At 39.2% G+C, this 20,341-nt stretch overlaps 1 protein-coding gene across 3 annotated transcripts in view; it reads right to left on the bottom strand.

The window, feature by feature from the left end:
• MID1 (midline 1) overlaps positions 1–20,341 on the bottom strand; it is a 176,690-nt gene that overhangs the window by 129,420 nt on the left and 26,929 nt on the right. For 2 of the 3 annotated variants that reach the window (XR_011049888.1, XM_068420993.1), the window contains exon 1: positions 10,517–10,636. The exons of the other annotated variant lie outside the window; for it this stretch is intronic. The gene's annotated coding sequence lies outside the window, so the exon portion shown is untranslated. Of the gene's footprint in view, positions 1–10,516; positions 10,637–20,341 lie in introns of those variants that run through there. 3 annotated transcript variants of the gene reach the window in all.

Raw genomic sequence — 20,341 nt, 5'->3', positions numbered from 1 at the left:
AGTGAAAACCTTTTGGGTTTGTTCCTTAGGACCATGTTTGGGCTTTCTTCCATGCTATTCTTTCTGTGTAAAATCCCTCCTGCTCCTTTGCACGCCAAAAGGTTTCATTCATTCAGTTTCCTTCCTAAAGCACTAATTTTTTTTTAAATTAAAGTTTTTTTTATGGTACTCATATAAAAGTGAGGTATGGATAAACAGATAAAACCAACAGGAAAACATTTCCACCACTGTCTTGTGGAAAGATGTTTGAATCACTGTCGTGGTTGTACAGAAATACCACCGTCTCAATTGTTGACTAATTCTGATCTATCTGACCTGAATGAGCAGCAGCTCAGCCCTGACTAATGCTATTCAGTATGAGCAAGGGTGCCAATATCTGATCTTAGACTGTAAACATCTTGGAATAAGAGCTTATCTTCCAAGGTAACCAAAGCTGAGCACACTGATAGAAATCAAAAAATGGCATTTCCCTGTTTTCTTTTGCAGTTGCCCATAAGTCAAAACACACTGCATCTGGGACTGAATAATGAATCCCTTAATGGGTGCTGAAGAGGGGCTGCATTTTCTGGGCAATCCAATGATTACTCTTTAATCGACTGCAATTCTGCTTTCACATTTAGGTTGGTGCCTGAAGCACAGAGCATGCTGCTGATTCAGCTACAAAATCTTTCAAACCCACTGGCCCTTGCCTTAAAGTTTCATATTCAGTAATTTTTTTCTTGAGAGCGGTAGATAATCCATAGCTAGGGTAAACTGGAAGATTAGGCAGAAACTCAATGCACATGGTTTATATATGCACATGGTTGTATTCCATATTCAACAAGGCCCATAAATTGAAAGCCACATAGACAGTCTCCAGACACAGAAAAGAAAGAATGAATTATGAGCACATAATTTCTTATTTGCAAAAATATGGAATGACTGGCAGAAAATTATACTATTACCAAAACATAATTGAAATGAGAAGTATTATTTTTCTATCCACGAGAGGTAGTTTTAAGAACAGATATCAAAGCAAAAGTGATTGTTAGAAGACTAGTGTCACTTAAAAATCAAAAATATACTTAGTAACTTCGGATTTGTGACATCTCCCCAGCACATAACGATTAGTTATGCGTTATTTGGCAAGCAATGCAGTAAATGAAATCCTGATCTCAATGTAGTTCATGGCAAGACTTCTACTAACCCTAGTGGAATTAGCATCTTTTTACTTCTTGTTTTAAGCATGACATATTTTGCAGGTGGTATTATTGCCATCAGATGCACAGAAGGGCACCCAAAACTTTTCTGAAGTAAAGAGACATGACAGAAATTAAAACTAAAACTAAACTAGATAAATTTCAGTATGTTAAGTACCAGTAAAGCTGAACAGATAAAAAAATCTGTCAAGCTGTTTCATAACTGGATGCAATGCTATGCTGCAAAAACGCTGTATTATACCTTCCATTTGTTTTCTACTTGAAAAATTATGGATCAGAGGTACTACCAAAGTCCAGAAGACTGTTACCACTGATCTCAAAGAGACCCTAGTAATCAAAGACCATAAATACATTTCCTGAGGAGGACATAAAATATGCAGTTCATCACTCTTTGAAACATTACTGTTTATAGGAAAATCTGGTGATTTGGTGTCCCTGAAATCAGCAGAGGGTTGACTGAAGGCTGACTCCTGATTTTCCATCGCTTGGAGTTCCAGTCTTACGGATGATCCCTATGTTTTAAGTACAGAAAGCAGTTATATAGAAGCAGCAGGATAAAAATACCAGAAAGTGTTGGTGGGGGGAGATTTCCATGAACCAGAATTGTAAGCATTTCCTCACAGGAAGCAACAAACATCTATAGTCTGAAGAAATAACCTACCATTAGAAAGATATTGCAAACCATACGCTGCTACGTAGAGCCGTTCTCACACCAAATACCCCTATACGGCTCCTGTACATGGGCTAGCACTCTTTCTGCACCCAAATAACAATCAGAAAATTGTAATTAATGTCCAAAACAATTATCCTGCTAACCTCCTTGGGAAAAAGACAAACATGCAGCAGAAATACCATAGGACCTGGTGATGCTACAGTAATAAAATACTTTAAGAAGGCTAACACCATCTTTAAATTTGGATCTGGATAGGACTTTTCAGCCTAACTAGTAACAGTCACCAGAAAGGCAACTAGTGACCTGACATGGTCTTTACATTTATCTGTTTCTCATTGGTGTTAACTAGATGACCAATAATATTGATAATTATTTACATTTGTTGTATTTTACAAAGTAATTATAGTGTGATACTGCCAAAGAACATTCTTCACCTTAACGCAGGACATTCAAGCTAGGGCATGTTTCTGAAGTGTTAACGTAATGTCTGAGGTAAAATGACTAAAATATAAAACTACCCTTAAAAATGAATGTGTCAAAAATTCCAGTATACTGAGGTCACTTTCTGTCAGTAAACACTACAGAATTCTCCCCATGCAGAATAAATCACTACCTTTTAGAATAAAGTTAGCAGGCAATGTTTTAGCGTGCCATGTGTGGCCTCCTGCTCCTTTTCTATTCCAGCTGCTCTTACATCCTTCGGTGAAGGCGAGAAGAGAGTCTGCCAGGAGTGAAAAAGTGGTGGAAGAGGATGTCCTGCAAAGCTTTGCTTTCCACTCTAGTAAAGGTGGAGCTCACAGCATGAATTAAAGCTGTTTCAGTGAACTCTTAAATTGTAGTGAACTCAGTGACATTGAAGGAGGAATCAGAGCTGTAGGCCATTCTGCAAATTTTAAGCATCTTAGTAACAAATAGCACTGGGTAAAAGAGCTGGACTTGTGCCATGTTGCAAAATTCCTCAATGTGTTAACTCTCTAGCAAAATCGCAGTTTCTCATGTTTTGATGAACTATGGCCAAAATATGCCCAAGCAGGTTTGAATAGCATTTTTTTCTAATAATATTTTCCAACAATTTGTTGCGTTAAGGTTATTACCAAATGCCTACTACTGTAAGGCTCTCAGCCCTGGTCCTCCATATATAGGAATGTTCATAAATGGACACAAGACTGCAGGCTAAATTAAAGATCAAATGCTTGTAGCTTAAGTGTTTTTGGAGAAAACACTTGCCAACTTTTTCAGTTAGAAAATAAAATTTATTAAACTGCCATTGTATGAATATGAAATGGAATTTTGTATGAAATACGATAATCTAAGTATGAAAGGTAATAAAATGTGTTATGCATGTATGTATGCATGTGTACATGCATACGTATACGTATCTGAGGTTTATAGTACAAAAAGAATCACAGTCAACACACACACTATTCCTGAATAAACTATTGCAAGTGCTTAAGCAGGCTACTATCGCGCATAGCTGTAGTTTTCAAAGTGGCAGTATTTTTCTGTTAAGTGCGTTAAGTGCTGTTAAGGAAAATTTTAAGTTTACGTTCTTGTCATAAAATCTGCTATGGGCAATAAAAAACCCACTTGCAATTTATTCTGTTAGCTCTGGGAAAAAAAAAAAAAAAAAGAAAAAAGAAAATGCTATTATTTTTGCTATTTTCTATCCTGTTCTAGGATATGCACAAAATTGTCTTGGGAGCAACTTTTCCTTCCAATGAGTGAATGCGATTGGTTCACATCACATTCAATAAACATTTCAAATGTGACTAAACCAATGGACTGCTTCATAGCCCAGTTTGTCCCAAGTCAATTACAGCTTTTACCTTCTGCAGCACAGACATTGAAGTCTGTGAGTACTCATGATGCTAGTAATTGCCAGCAGCACAGCTAGTGAGATATTCGAGTAAGTGGTGTAATTCGTGTAAGCAGTGTAAAAGGAACTAATAATAAAATCTCAGAATTTTTCTTTAGAAATGTTTAATGAAAACTTCTATAACGCTAAAGAAAGCAAGCTGCACACAGCTTGAAGCAAGCAAATACTTGTTTTCCCACTTGTTTTTTTATCAAAGCAGTGCAAATTAATAAATATTCAAAGGACAATGCTGTTCAACAGCTCCTGATATGCAAAAAAAAATACTCAGCATAAAAGAAAATTACTAGTTCATCTTATTCATCCTATTTTCACTGACAGAAGAATGATTAGCTGCCTTGTCTAGAAGTAAGTTATATGCAGTGTTTCCATGACGAGACAGTTGTTTGAAATATTTAAAGGATATTAATACAGGAAAAGCACATCCTGCTATGCTGTTTGTAGTCATATAAAGCCCGGACAACACCTTTATCTGGTTGAAATAAATGCTAGTAGGAGAATATATTTTCAAAAAGCCAAATCCTGTAGTTATTCAGTGAGACAAGAACTTCTCACAGAATTAAGGTTTTTGGCACAACATCACATATTCCTTCTCATGGGAGCTAAAACAATAACTGAGCCTCAAAAGCTAACATGCAAGAAAAAAAAAAGATAGTGTCCTGTAAATCCCAAAGCAATCAATAAATATTTCATTTATTTAATATTATCTATAGTATTAGACACAGTATTACACAGGTGTGCATAAATCTATACCAGTATACATTTCCAATGCTTTTTGACCTTTATTTTTTATATTCTTGCAACTCTTGTAGCTTTACATTATTTGGATACAAGATTTCCTCAAAATGCTTCAGGGGAATGAAAGCAAAGGATTGTTTAATCTCTAGCATGCATGAGTCAGCATAGGTCTACTGGCATCAGCAGTGACAGCTTAACAAGTCTATGGCTGAAGGTCTGTTCCATAAACCTCTTCAACTAAATTCACACTCTTCATTTGAAAAATTGGTATTTATTTTGGGTTATATCATAACTATACAACAACAAATATTGAGGAACTGGGTTCACATCTTGGTCTGGATACTGGCAGCATGGGAAACAACTGGAGCAACCCCAAAAACTTGCCAAAGGGGAAAAATAGCTATATACAACACAATTTTTTTCTCTCTCATTTCAAGCTAAGAGCTTCCTAAATGATGGATGCTACTCTGCAACAAAAGGAAGGTAAAATAATTTTACCCAAATAGTAAATACCAAAACCCACAAGTTTTCATAGGGCTTTGGTTGCACAGTAGAGCTGGAAATCTCTCACATTTCCCCGTCTGAGAATTCCACTTGTGTAATGCCTTAGGTGACACAGTACTCCCTGATCTTTAGTGTAGATGATACAGCAACAGAAATAGCCAGAAATAGTTCAGGACGTTCCTTCTAGTCATATGTGTTCACACACATGGATATGTAATTTAGTGCAGCTTGGAAACACTGGGCCCTTAAGCTACTGCAGGTTTTCAGGGAAGATATTAGAATGGCTTAAAGAAATGATTGCATTCTCTTTCCACTAAGTTGTCCTACAAATTCTTTCCCTGCAGCTAAGTAAAAGGAATTGTAAATACTACTTACTGAAATTCATAATCATAGCCTCCACCTAGATAATGACATTATAAGTTCTCAGGGAAGAACCCCAAGGTCTGCTTTCTTATCACAGAGAGCCTTTAAAAAAGCAGCAAGAAATGTCCCAGGAACTAAAACAGGTATGAAGGTGTAACCTCACCTGCCACAAAGGACTCTGAATTTATAGAATTATAGAATTGCTTTGGTTGGAAAAGACCTTTAAGATCATCAAGTCCAGCCATTAACCTAGCACTGCCAAGTCCACCACTAAACCATGACCCTAAATGCCACATCTACACGTCTTTTAAATACCTCCAGGCATGGTGACGCAACCACTGCCCTGGTCAGCCTCTTCCAATGCTTGATAACCCTTTCTGTGAAGAAATTTTTCCTAATGTCCAGTCTAAACCTCCCTGGCACAACTTGAGGCCATTTTGTCTTCTCCTATCACTGGTTACTTGGGAGAAGGGACTGACATCCACCTCTCTACAACCTCCTTTTAGGTAGTTGTAGAGAGCGATAAGGTCTCCCCTCAGCCTCCTTTTCTCCAGACTAAACAACGCTAGTTCCCTCAGCCACTCCTCATAAGACTTGTGCTCTATACCCTTCACCAGCTTTGTTGCCCTTCTTTGGACTCTCTCCAGCACCTCAATGTCTTTCTTGTAGTGAGAACACAGTATTCAAGGTGCGGCCTCACCAGTGCCAAGTACAGGGGGACGACCACTTCCCTAGTCCTGCTGGCCACACTATTTCTGATACAAGTCAAGATGCTGTTGGCCTTCTTGGCCACTTGGGCACACTGCTGGCTCATATTCAGCCAACGATCAACCAACACCCCCAGGTCCTTTTCTACCAGACAGCTTTCCAGTCACTCTTCCACAAGCCTGTAGTGTTGCATGGGGTTGTTGTGCCCTAAGTGCAGGACCTGACACTTAGCCTTGTTGAACCTCATACAGTTGGCCTTGGCCCATCGATCCAGCCTGTCCAGATCCCTCTGCAGAATCTTTCTATCCTCAAGCAGACCAACACTCCCACCCAACTTGGTGTCGTCTGCGAACTTACTGAGGGTGCACTTGATCCCCTTGTCCAGATCATTGATAAAGATACTGAACAGAACTGGCCCCAATACTGAGCCCTGGGGAACACCACTTGTGACCGGCCACCAACTGGATTTAACATGTAAGATGCACTTTTGACTTACTAAAGCTCCTTGTGTTTATAAATCTATCCCTATCGCATTACAAGGCACACAATGTTAGTCTCTTGCTGTCCTGCTATCTGCTCCTCATATGTGATCACCAAAAAAGCCTATAAAAGGGTTTGGTTTTTTTTTAGAAGAACAAACACATGTTCTCAGAGTTACATTCTGCACATTTGCAGAGACTACAAAGAGATTCTGGCGACTGCAAAAAAACCCACTGTCCAACCTTGAAGAGCTCCTTCTAATTTATACTTGTGTACTCTCAGCACACTGAACTCCCATAAGATCAATGGTGTATTTAAAAATCAAGATTATAAACAAGTAATTAGAAGGGGAAATCAGCTGTGAACAGTGGGAGGGTGGAGGATAAGGAACAAATTATATTTGTGCTCTGAATGTAATCTATTTTAGACCTCTGATAGCAACCTCTGTCACTGGTGCAGGAAACGCCCATCTCAGGCTTCCTGGGCCCAGGAATAACAGAATGGGAACCAGTAGGGCTGCTCCTCCATTTGGGGAGCAGAACCCTCATGCAGGCCCTCGCCAGACCCCGAGGCCTGCTCTGAGACGTTTCCCATCCTACTGATGTCACTGGGGCCGCCACGAGCACGCTTCGGCCGCTCCACCTTTGGGTGCTAAGTTCATATTCTCCATCAGCACAAGGATTTTATGAGCACTCTTTGGCCCTGTAGATCAGAACAGAAATCTGCAAATACCTTGTAGCAAATCACTAGCAGAACTAGCAGTTCCTCTCTCTTGCTGCACAGTGGTTCCTGATCACAGAGGGTGGCATTCACCTGAACTGGTCTCTGTAGAGTCCCTTGGTAGCCAATAGAAAGACATAGGCATCTCTAAAGGCATCTCATTTAAACTATTTTAGATTATCTTTAGGATTAAGTGATCTGTGCTTTCTAGTTGTGCTTATTTCATTCCAAGTATAAAAGGAATATAAGAATGTAAGAAATTAAAACTACATCAACTAACAAGTAAGTATTTCCAGTGTTCTTCAGCTTTAAAAAAAAGAAAATGGAGAATCTACATCTATTCTTTGTTATTATGAGCTCAACAATTACTTGTTTAGTCAAATTTGCTTCCAATAATTCTCTTCCAATGTGCCTCATTTCTATCATTCTCTGTATGTAAAGTTCCAAAAGGATACACAGAAAACTGAACTGAGTTGCAGGAGAATGATCCCAAAGCAACCCGTTTCCAGCTGACACTACTGAGCAGGGTTTTTTCTGGATTCGGATGGTTTCGATCCCTGCTGCATCTGAAGGTCACGCAGACAGTTCCAGAGAACCAGACGCAGTGGAGTCGGCACTAAGTCTTAATTTATTCATAGTTTTTTGACAAAATAGTAGCTTGCCTTCCTGTACTGCAGATCATGAACCACGTGCAAGACCCTCGTCTTTCCCAGTATTCATCGCTGTCCTTCCTGCCATCCCACTGCAGCTCTCTAACAGGCTTCAAAGGGTTAAGTTTCTCCCCCTGACAATACCAGGGAGTGGAGTAACTACTTTACTAGTCCTCTCCTCAGGATACTTGGCATTACCAAATGGCAGTATTAAGCCAAACACTCCAAAATGGTTCGTGCATGAGTAAAATAGTGCATGAGTAAAAATTCTGACCCTGACACAACAGGACACAAAACGAAAACAGCAAACTCAACTGAGAAGAGAAAGAAGTACAGAGTCGTATGTAGTGGTTGACAAGAGCCAGCTGTTCTGCCCCTAAGACACTCAAGGGTTTGGCATCCCAATCCAGCCTGTTCAGTGAGGTACCGCCCCTCACTCACAATGGGATGCAAAGTCTTAGTCTTTATTCCTTGCTAATATAGCTAAATCCTAAGAATGTGGCAAGTTTCCACTTAACCTCTCTTGAGGACTTTCTAAGTCATGTCAGCTGGTGCTTTTTGCAAAGAACCAGTAATGCTTTATTGCTTCCCAAAGGCACACCCACATGCATTTGATTTCTTGAGAAAGTTACTTAACAGAAGCATACCACAATAAACCCTGGTGATCTCAGATATTTTCTTCTATGCGTTTACATCCTTTAAGAATGTTATTCTTTAATGACTTTTTAAAGACCTGAGACAAAACCAATCATTAACCACAGCCACATAATCTTGCCTCACAGGTTTTGAGTAACCACACTGTGGCAAAACTTCATTGCTTCAAGCTAAGAAATTAAAAGCAGCAAAGGGTTGCATTGTATCATCAGCAATGTAATTTGCAGCTTAGAAACTGAAATGATAAATAGTACTAGTCTTTTTAAACCCTACTGATGACCATAGAAATGCTCTGGGAGCTGAAGTAAATTAGGAAACGAGGTAACACCAGTTTCTAATCCAGCTAGTGAAGTGATAAGAAAAAATGATCCAATTTACTTCTGCTTCACTTGACATGAACCAGAGAACTGTACAACAGCCAGAAGCTCCAGTATTAAATTTAAGCTTACTCTGTCGAGTGAAAGCATTGTTTTTTTGAGCTGTCACTATACAGTGTCTTTGTTACTTAGAGTCCCAGCTCTCTCCAGCCCTGAGGTGTGGGTGGTGTTTGGTTTGTACAGCCCTTCTCCCGTGCTCAAGGAGATCGTGATCCTGGGAAAGGTCTTGCTGAGTAGCCTCATGAAATGAATGGAAAATGCTTTTTCACTGCCCAGCTATGGCTGTGTTCTGCCAAACACATGCACACCTATGCACGCACAGATGTGCACACGAAAAGGATCCATTGGCTATAAGCTGTTGTACTACTTACTAGTTTGGTTGGACTGCTTGCTATATTATCTGACATCCTCAAATTAATTGTCCTGCAGATAGTCTTAAGAACATCCCAAAAGGGAGTAGGAAAAAACAACTAAAATGAGCAATTGCTTCTGAATAACAGTATCAATACCCCAGATAGGCCTCTCAAGTAAAAGGTTCTCAATGTCACTCACAAAATAGCTTAGCAGCTTTCAAGATAGCATGGAAAGAGAAAACAATAGCTTTATCACATCCCTTTGAGACATTTCTCATCAACAACATATAAAGTCTCACAGTTTATCTCAAAAAACTAGAATAAATTGTACATTTCCTGTCAGCTAGCAAGCAGGTCACCATTACTGCAATAAAGAGAGTAGCTCTCATGAAATAACTACTGGCATGCATCTGCACAACCTCCAGCCTCAAGCTTTGTTTTTCCATGAGCTTGTTAAATATCTACTTTAAACCTTGACTGAATGACTGCTTATCTTGTTCTCAGACAATTGTTCAGCTTGAAATATTGTACCAGGAAAATCACATCAGAAATTCTGTACCTGTGGACTACACATGCTTCTCATCCTCCTTAATGTATGACGCATTTTGTGGGCTTTTCTGGATATAGAATTTGCATATAAAATAACTGTAGTGACCAGACCATCTCTTTGAGCATGCTAGTGCCAAAAAGTACAGCCTTTGAAAAAACATCATCTCTTGGCTATCACACTTAAACACGTCATCGCTTTAGGTTATGTAACTTCATCAGTTACACACAAATAAATGGGATTTGAAAGACTTTGCACAAGGAGTGGAGCAGGCTTTAGGGAATGACCATATTTTTTTCATTCTTCTCATGTAAACATGTATCTCAGCCTTCATCTGTTATTTTTAAAACAGAACTATAATGTTCCAGATGTTGTTAACAGTATGAAGATGCTAATCTTCCCTTTATCTCTCTTACTAGTTTTACGACAACTAACAAGGCAACAATAAGCCCTTATTTGAAAACACAAGACAAAAAATGCTCTTTGCTAAAAAAGTTCCCTTTTTTCCTGAGTTTTCAGTACCAGAAAGATAATTCATCACAGAACAGAGCAGACCTCAACTCCTCCCTTACGACTGCTAAATGCATTATAAAACACTTCCTAAATTACTTGCAATGGGAAGCCTACACATATGCATTGGCTCCAGCTCCCGAGAAGCCACCCAGCCGCATACCCACCGCTGGATCCCGCCCTACATCTTCTGGCTGAAACATTGCTGCGGAGACAGGGACCACGCTGACCCTCTCGGAAAGCACCGGCAGCCCAGCCGGGACAGGCGGTAGCAGCTGCACCGTCCCAGTAATCCTGTAGCAGTACTGACTGCATCTGCAACTGCAAAACAGTCACGGCCGAAACACAACAGGAAAATCTCCCCTACAATTGCAGGAAAACCTGCTCCACCTAACCGCCTCCGCCAGCATCCGCGCTCCCAAAGCCAGCCCTTCGCGCTGAGCCCACAGTAAAATACCTCCTCTCCCTCCCAAGGGCCAGCCTCGGTGGGGTGATAAAGCCAGGAGAAATGGATCCTCTCACCATCACAGCAACTTGAAGCCCCGGGAAGGGCAATGCTCAGCCCTGGGAGCAATTAACCCAGCACTGAGTGACAACCAGCCAGCAGTGCCCAGGCCCAAAAGAGGAGCCTGAGCTGGACTGGGAAACCTGTCATGCACAAAATGAACATTTCAGAAATTGCTGTTCTCTGGAAAGGCAGAACCCTGCACAACAGACTCACAGTAAACAAGCAGTTCACTTCTTTTTACAGTTTTCTCCAAATATTACTCAAAAACAGAATCACAGAATCATCTTGGTTGGGAAGGACCTTTAAGATCATTGAGTCCAACCATCAATCCAACACTACCAAGTCAACCACTAAACAATATCCCTAAGTACTACATCTACTCATCTTTTAAATACCTCCAGGGATGGCGACTCCATCACTTCCCTGGGCAGCCTCTTCCACTGCTTGATAACTCTTTCCATGAAGAAATTTTTCCTAATATCTAATTTAAACCTCCCCTGGCACAACTTGAGGCCATTCCCTCTCATTCTGTCGCTTGTTACCTGTGAGAAGAGACTAACACCCTCCTTGCTACAACCTCCTTTCAGGTACTTGTAGACAGCAATAAGATCTCCTCTGAGCCTCCTTTTCTCCAGACTGAACAACCCCAGTTACCTCAGCCGCTCCTCATAAGACTTGTTCTCTAGACCCTTCACCAGCTTCGTTGTCCTTCTTTGGGCTCTCTCCAGCACCTCAATGTCTTCCTTGTAGTGAGGGGCCCAAAACTGAACACAGTATTCAAGGTGCAGCCTCACCAGTGCCGAGTACAGGGGGACGATCACTTCCAAACTTAACAACACAAAGTCCGGCAGGAGTTTGACAAAAGTGGGGACAGTCTGAAAGAGCATAGTACCTAAGACTTTTCTTCCTACAAACACCGTGGAGACTCCACTTTCTGAAGTTCAGGAGGTGAAACACAAGGTGATAGCAGTTGCTTCATTATTTTTTTTTTCTTAGCTAAACTTGTGTGTAAGCAGCAAACTGCAACAGAAAACTAGAAATGCTTCAGCAAAATGTCCAGGAGGAATCCTGACTGAAGTCACATCAGACATTTGGTCTCCAGCAAAGGTGTTAAAATTTAATGCAAAGTGGAAACAGCAGGAAAGAATTGCTTCCTCGTGTTCTCTGTTTTTCATGTTGCAATGCCCTTTTTCATACAATGGTAACATAGCAAAGTGAAATGAAACATACCTCAGACATTTGAGCATAAGGTTGCAAATCCACACTGTCTTTGGTCTTTCTTCCATGGACGAGTCTGCACTTTGCTCTCATTGAAACAATAAACAACTATTGTGATTATTTAATTTCCTATTCGTTTCATTTCCTTGAAACAACAGACTGGAGCCCTCACAAATGCACACTGTTCATAAGGTTTTTAAAGGTTTCTACTGGCAACCTCTGTTAGTATGTGTGTGGAATGACAGCTTGTAACTGGCGAAATGAGCATGCAGAAAGCAAGACAGATGTGTGGAGGGATTACGGTTATTGGAAGTCTTTTCCATTATATTAAATGTCCCTGGACAACCTATAGTCAAGACGACTTATAAGCAGCCCAGCAGGGGCCATAGCACAAGTCCTAGCCGGAAGGATTTTAGATTCCTCAGCTCATATCCTGTCCTTGATCTTTCATTGAACAGCATCATGCAACTTATTTGGACCGACTCTCCAGCCATGCTGGCTCATAGTCATCCAGATGCATTTGGGATCAACTAGTCCAAAGACCAGTATTATCAGCAGGTGCTGTTCTGCTGCTCTGTTTGCCCACATTACAGTCAGCCTGAGTCTTTCATGTCCTTTGCCTGGAGACAACCAGTCACAGTCTGAAACAGAGTTTCAATAAATAAATAGCCCTTTGTATTTAAATCTTCTCCTTAATCAGTCACAAAAGTGATGCAAAATAATTCCAATAATCTTAATTCTACTGATGATACATCCGCCTTGATTTCTGCACGTGTGCTTCTTCAGTCAGAGGGTAACATTGCGTATGTTTTAAAAGACAACACTGGAAGAAGCTTTCAAAACTTATCTGAGTATGTCTATACGGTGGTATGTCTGTGAAGGCTTCAGTGCACTTCTCACTGTACATACACAAGTATGCACACACATGTGTGTAAATAAATAATTATGGGTTCAAACTGATAGCCTCTGGAACTTCTACCTGTGCCACTAGCTACGTTAGTTTGTTCCAGTTATCATCCAGCAACCTTAGCTTAAGATAAAGAATGCATCCTACAAATATCCACATCCTCTACCATACTAATCTCCCTTCTTCCACTTTCTGAACTCATGTGTCAAGTGTAAAATAGATGATTTCTAACCTTCCTCCTCTGCAATATCTACTGAAATTCATAAAAGCTCCACTAGACAAGTCTTTGGATATGGAGTTAGATTCTCACATAGCAGCAGGACTGAGATATACGACTGAATAGGATCAAATTATTACAGTTTAACAAGATACCATCTTTAGAGTTCAGAGCCAGCACAGCTGTGCACTTGCATACATATGGTACTCACTAAGAGCTTTGGTGAATCTTACTAAGGAAACACAAGATGTGTCAGCCACCAATGGCCCCTTTCTGCTGAAAGTTACCACCTTCACCACATAACCAGTAGATTATGTGCTGAACCACAACTCACGAATTTCTTTGCAAGGTACAAACTAAAAAATTATTGCTCAAGGTGTATATGGTTGCAGTAAGGTACAGCAGGGGAAAGAAGCAGATAGCTGGTGACAGTAATGTCTTAAGCTATGTCCAAAAGATTTACTAGATTTCAACTGGCAACGTGCCTAGCTCAATCAGGTTCTGAAGAAATTCAGTTTAAGACTATGAGCTAATATATTACTAGAGAGGTAAGTTAATGTATCTAAATTTAACATAGCTTAAGCCTCAGATACTTAACAAATATCCATCTATTGAACCACTGTAAAATTATTATTTCATCATGTGTGAGTTCTAAGTTATGTATTTCTGATGGCAGATTCGCCAGAATTTACCTATTTGCTGTGCAGTCTTCTGTTTCTGCAGAATTCAGGGTCAGCTCTGCATGGTAAGAGTTTGTCCAGTGTGATCCCATTATTTAAGGGACTGACAAATAGCATGCTTTATACCTCATAACTGTGCTATATAGTAATCCAGGATTATTCTGGTTACAATGCTCCTTGCAATCAAGAAACAGAGCACCTCAAGAGCTGGAGCAGATCAACAATAGGAAAGAAACAAAGAGATGCCCAATCAGGTTACAAGAAGTCCTATTTCCACAAAACATTCAAAGTCCTAGAAAAAGATAACACCAGGACTGACTGGGAGAAGCAACTTAGACAAGGCAAAAAACTACTCCAGTGTCACTACTGGAATTCATTGATCCACAAGCGTCCAGTACAGCTTTTTGTTGGGTTCAGTTGTCTCGCTAATAAGTCAGGCATAAATATCTTGGTAAAAACAGCTGGACTTTGAAATTGGTCCAGGTGGTTTTTAAGAAAGCGAGACAGTAAGATTTTTTATTTGTTGGTTTGGAAATCCTAATATGCAGTTTCCAAAACCTCATTTTATTGCTTTGCCATCCACCCACGAAAGAGAATTCTCTATGCCACTCATTCCATGTCCAAAATAGAAATACAATCTTTTTTTTTTTTTAAGCCCATTACTTCTGGGATTTTATTTTATCTTATTTTGATGGACAGGAGACATACATTTTTAGATTGATAGGTGCTGCTACCAGGTACCAGGCAATTGACACTCCAACCAATCAATCCACTGTCTACAGAAAGCAGACGACGTAGCGTAGTATAATGAGATCATAGTGGAGCTGTAATATTAACAATTAGAACAAATGTGTTAATATGTCTGTGGTTTGTAACTTCCTCATAGGCAAGAACACTCACACAAATTGTTCTATACAGCTAATTATAGGATCTTCTGATGAAGAAAAATTGGTTAAAAATACTCTCTCTCCGTTCTTTCTTCTCTTGCCATATTGTCAGTCAGCACAAAGGGGCTGATCCAAAAGACATTTGTGACTCTCTCTTTCACTGAACAGGGCCAAAGTCAGAGCAGCCTCATTGCTGTTCTGAACAGCATGTCAGAGACTTAGGGCTCTCCTGCTCTGGGCAAATGCCTTCAGTACATTACTGATTAGTCACGTCCTCTGCCCACCACAAGTAAAAGAAATGAAGAAAGTACAGATGCTCCTGCCTTTTAGTCAGTGTCTGCACCTTGTGATTCTCTTTGCACATCAAGGACATAGAAGGAAGCAAAAGTCAGTCCAGCTTTTTGGAAAAATTAGGAAATATCATGTCAGCAAAAGCAACTCGTGATACAACATGAACAGCTTCTTAATATGAAATTGTTTCATATGACTGCTGAGTACCAATTCTCCTTCAAAAGGTTGTTTAATATTAATTGCTCTTCGAGCTATAAAACCCCTCTCTTGTCTCACTGGTGGAAATCTTAGGACAACAATGGGTGACTGTAGGGAGGTACGCCATTTTCCCCTCTAATGTTTCATCTGCATTTTACAACGGTATTTAAATATCATTTTAATTTGGCCCAGCAAGCCATACTATAAATGACCCACCATTAATGCTCTCTGGAGGGAGGCAAACTGTAATTTCAACAGCAGCATGTGATCTCAAAACTTTGTGCCTCGCTGGAGGAGCAACATGTAGTACTTGATTCGTATCAGCAGAATAGATTATGAATTGCACCATCGAATATCAGATTTCCCTTATTCCAACAAAATAGTATCTTTCTAAACATCAAAGTAAGCCACAGACAAAAAATCCCCTTGCTTACAATGTACAGCAGCTACTTGTAATCTTGGGGGGTAGGTGAGGTGAGGAGAGGGAAAAATAAAAGCTACTCTCATCCCATTTCACTACTACACAGGACTTGCTTTTAACAATTCCCTGTGATCAATGAAGCCATTTGCTCAGTGCTGCATTTTGGGTTTCAGAATGAGAAAGAGAAGATTAATTACTCTGTTCACAATTATCAGATTAATGATGCAGCACTGAATTCTAATCTGTCCCCTTGAATGACACAGTTGGACCAAATTATTAAAATAAGATTTGAAGAATATCAGTGTGCAACTGTATGCTTAAAGACAGGGGAAAAAAAAAGACACAAACTACCCCAGCCAAATCCACAGGAACTTGCTCTTTTTTTCGTCTTCTCCTCCAGCATAGCCTAAAGGATTGTTTACCTGTTCAAATTCATCACACAGAAAAGGTTTTGTGCTGAAAAGATAACAAAAATATTTTCTTTTGCTTTGCTGTAAACTGCTTTTTAGCAGTATGATGCCAAAACAAACTTGATCTGAAATTTACTAAACATGAAGCCTGAAGTTTCTAAAGAAGTCTTCTGAAGTCAGTGTCTCTGCTACAGCATTTGGAAAAGCAATTAATCCTAAATGCTGCAGAGGACAATGAGATCTCAAATCTACAAAGCCTCAAAATTCTGCGAGGTTTAGAGATGAGTCTTGATTTTGAGGCTGCTGGCTATATGTAAATCCCCCAGTGTTTCATATTTTTTTTAAAAAATATTTTTTTAACATAACAAGCTGATTAATCTCTTTGGTGGAGCTTCAGAGGTGCTTTACAAAGAGGATATCTGATTATGCTTTACCTCTACGTGCTCTTCTGACTCAGAAAACTGGGATGTGAATATCGCATTAACAAACTTCAGAAACACTGCCTGAATCTGTTCATGTTTTTATACAGTGGCCACAAGGAACTGTATTAGAGAACCAATTTAAATTTATATTCTTAAGCACTGAAACATAACCCTTAGTCTCACAGGAAGATTATGTGGCATTTATGAGTGGTATTTAAGAGTAGTATTATAAATCTACACTTCCAGTAATTAAAAGTATATTTTAGCCTCATACTCAGCTCTCAGTTTTGCTGAGGGCAACAGTGATGCTTCAGTGTTAAAAATCGAAAGATGAGTTTCCCAAAGAGCTCTGCAAGCGCAGGCTCTGTGCTGAATAAGGAACAATTAGTATTTCCATGTCTAAGTGTCTTAGTAAGTACCAAGATGTCTTTATTCTTTGCTTTTAAGCCAACATCCTTGCTGAAAATGATGCAAGTTTTGAGTCATAAACAATACAGAATTAGGTCAAGGTTTCTTTAAAAAATTGCATTTAACTCAAAATTCCTTAAAAATTGCAGAAAAGTGATCAAGACTGATAGATATTAAACACTCTCATTAAACTTCATGTTAAGACATAATATGTTATCTTTAGTGACTCAGCCACTGTATGTTCACAGGCAAGTCCAGCTACATTTCTCTTTGCCATACAGACTTCCTACAGGCTGTGCTTTGTCCTACAGGAATCCATGTATTCCCAAGCAACTGTGTAATAATTGGAAAGTACATAGCGCTCTCTAAACTATGTGTTGTTACCAAACTGTTACTTTAATTACAAACTTAGGAGTGCATACAGAAATCTGTTATTTGCTTATTAATAAAATGTGCATGTACACATGTGAATTGCAGCTGAAACTTCAGTTCCAACTTCAGTTTCCAACTAAAGACATAGTTCAACAGCTTTCTTTAAAGAGGGTGTCTTCTTATTGCAAATAGTAGTGGCAGTTGCTCTGCAGACTTAGTACTAAGAGACAGGACCAGATACATGAATTTCCTGGGAATGTTAAGTAAAGTTAAGTACATGGACAAATACTTAAAGGATTAGAGCCAAAGCAAGTGTATGCTAATGAAATGATCTTTAGTTCTGAGGGTTTACCTATTGTCTTCCAGGGATATTCCTATATTCACTGTACCAGTGTATTTTAAAATGAATGAGGATCATTAGCAAATTGAAATGAATAGCCTTGAAATGTGTCAGTAAAAGAAAGCTGTGCCTTTTAAAGGACATTAACTGATGCAAAACAAAGGCAGGCATCAGGGAACACAAATCCTTACTTAACAACATAGGGCCTGTTGAGTGACTTAAGTGCATTTTACATTTGCAAAAGACTGCAGGATCGAGACTGTTGATGCACATGGAAACACAGACAACCTTACGTTATTTTGCCAAGAGTTTATCAACTGAAGAGATATAACTATTTACAAACGCAAGTGTGTAAAAGAAGAGGATTATGGATATTCAATGTTCTCAATGGAAAACAAATTGCTTAAAACATAAAAATGTTATACTTAGTCTACAGTTAGTTCAAAGACTGGTTCATATAACCTCACATAAAATAAATTTAAACACAGACCTCCAGAGATTGCTAAAGCAAACATCTCCATAAACGCTGGTCTTGCTGATTATGCTTTATTTATGTTTTGATTTGTGTTTTTCTGATTCTCCAAAGAAATATAGATCACTGTAACACTTTACATACTATTTGTAGTTTGTGCTACTGACCCGTTCATCTGATTTTTCCTCCATTCAAAAACAAAGAAAAGAGAGAATTCATAAACCAGTATGGATTGTAAAGAGCTTCTTACAAAGTTCAAGTTTTAATTAATGAGGCCATTACAGCTAGGAGCACTTGTTAAACATATAGCTCTAATTAATCCCGTCAATCATTCTCCCTCTTTAAGTACTCATGATTTCCAAGAAATTATATGAGCACCAATTTTGGGTAACAGAGCAACTATTTTTTTTCTATTTATTATTAAATCTCTAATTATCTGGCAACTGTCCTCTTTAATCTTTATTCTCTTGTCAGTGTCTTCATCATGGTGGTGCACCTGCATCTAGACAGAAAAAACACAGCTCATTGCCAAATTACAGATTAAGGACTCAGGTAAGTATTCTCTCACATCAGCCTGAAATAAGAGACTGTCACTGAAGTTGTAGGCTCTCCATAGCCCCTGCAGTTCTCAGATTCACTATCACTGTAGCCTACGTAAAGGAATTTTCCCCAAAAAGTAATGCCAACCAAGAGACAAGGAAAGAAACATGATACTGTTTACTTTCTGCTTTTCTTCAAAAGAGTTTCCTGCTACTGTAACCTATCATAAATTGCAACATAAATTACAACTAAGAGCATACCTCAAAACCAAGGGGAAATGGTGCATTTTTTGTCAAGCAAGAGAAAAGGAAAAAGTTTAAATAATAACAAAATCTAGCAGGTAGGCCTAAGAACAAAGACTTCAGTAGTGACTCAAGAAAAAAAAATCAGCTGGTTATTCAAGCAGTAACAATATCCTTGAGGAGGGATTGTTATGAAACTTCCAGGTCTAGAGCATGAAATTTTCCAGCCAGAAAGGAATGACAAAGTCCTCTAACTGGTAAGGGTGTTAAACTTCAAGTTTCTGTCAATGAAGAAGTCATCACACACTCAAAGATATGTTTCAAAAGCTAAAGATCATACAAGACTGATACTAATAAGCCACAGAGAACACCAGTTAACCAGCTGAGAATAATACATATTACAGTCATTAATTTAATCTATTTGAACTTCAGATTTTTAATACAGACATATTTTTTCATGGGAAACAACTATGAATTAACCAAATGTCCCTCTTCACTATTGCCATGGACAGGTTATGTCCCATGGAAGATGTGTAAGTTAAGACAAAATGGAAGAATCAACCAGTTACTGACTGAACCTCTCCCGGGAATATCCACTCTACTGCTGGCAATAGGCAGCTGGACAGCCATCCATGTGCCCATGTCCCATCAGTTTTTCCTTTGAGAGCCCTTTTTTAGTTTGGGCCTTCATAACATCCCATGGCAATGAGATTCACTGTTAATTTTAAGTTTTGGACCTGCTGCACCATAATTTAACAGAAAAGCAGATGCGATGCCTACTAGTGCTTTCCATAGTGAAGCTGCACAGCATTTTAATATTAATTGCAAAATCAATTTTCCATTCCAGGTAACATTTATTTGCCACAGTTATCACTAATTTATTCTACCTCTCTTTAGGTCAAATAGACAAAGCAGAAGTCCCTCGAAATAATGAAGTTATCAGGCTGCAAATAATGGGCTAGATTGCTTTAGCCACTTTTGTTGACTTAGCTCAGTTTTCAGTTGCCAGTAGAGACAGCTGCTATGCTCTGCAATTTTCCCCTCCACTTGTCAGTCCTGTATGTATCATCAGCTCAGGAATGCAATAACTTCTCTTTTCTTCCCTTTTTCTTTCCCACCTTCTCCATCTAATTAATGCCAACCAGAATAAATGTGTCTTTGTGAACTAGTCAGACATAGTAGCGGCTGCTCCAGGTAGCTGCTCCAGGTGGTATTTCGCGTCCATCCATACTTCACAAAGCAACCAAACAGGTTCAGCAACATCTGATATCCAAAAATGAGTTTCAAAAAAAGAGAAAGACAAGACAGGCCAAACAAGCCACCTTTGGATTACACTGCACTAACTTCTGTGAGTCTGTGGTAAATTCAAGATCATGATGATTTTTGCATAACAAAGAGTGAATAATTCCATTTTTTTCCCTTAACAAACAAAAAGAATCTGCTTAAGAGCTTGATTGAT

Source organism: Nyctibius grandis, chromosome 2 (assembly GCF_013368605.1).
Source record: "Nyctibius grandis isolate bNycGra1 chromosome 2, bNycGra1.pri, whole genome shotgun sequence".
In the NCBI taxonomy this organism is placed as follows: Eukaryota; Metazoa; Chordata; class Aves; order Nyctibiiformes; family Nyctibiidae; genus Nyctibius; species Nyctibius grandis.
The sequence above is the reverse complement of the archived record's forward strand: the minus strand, read 5'-3'. Positions and strand labels throughout refer to the sequence as shown.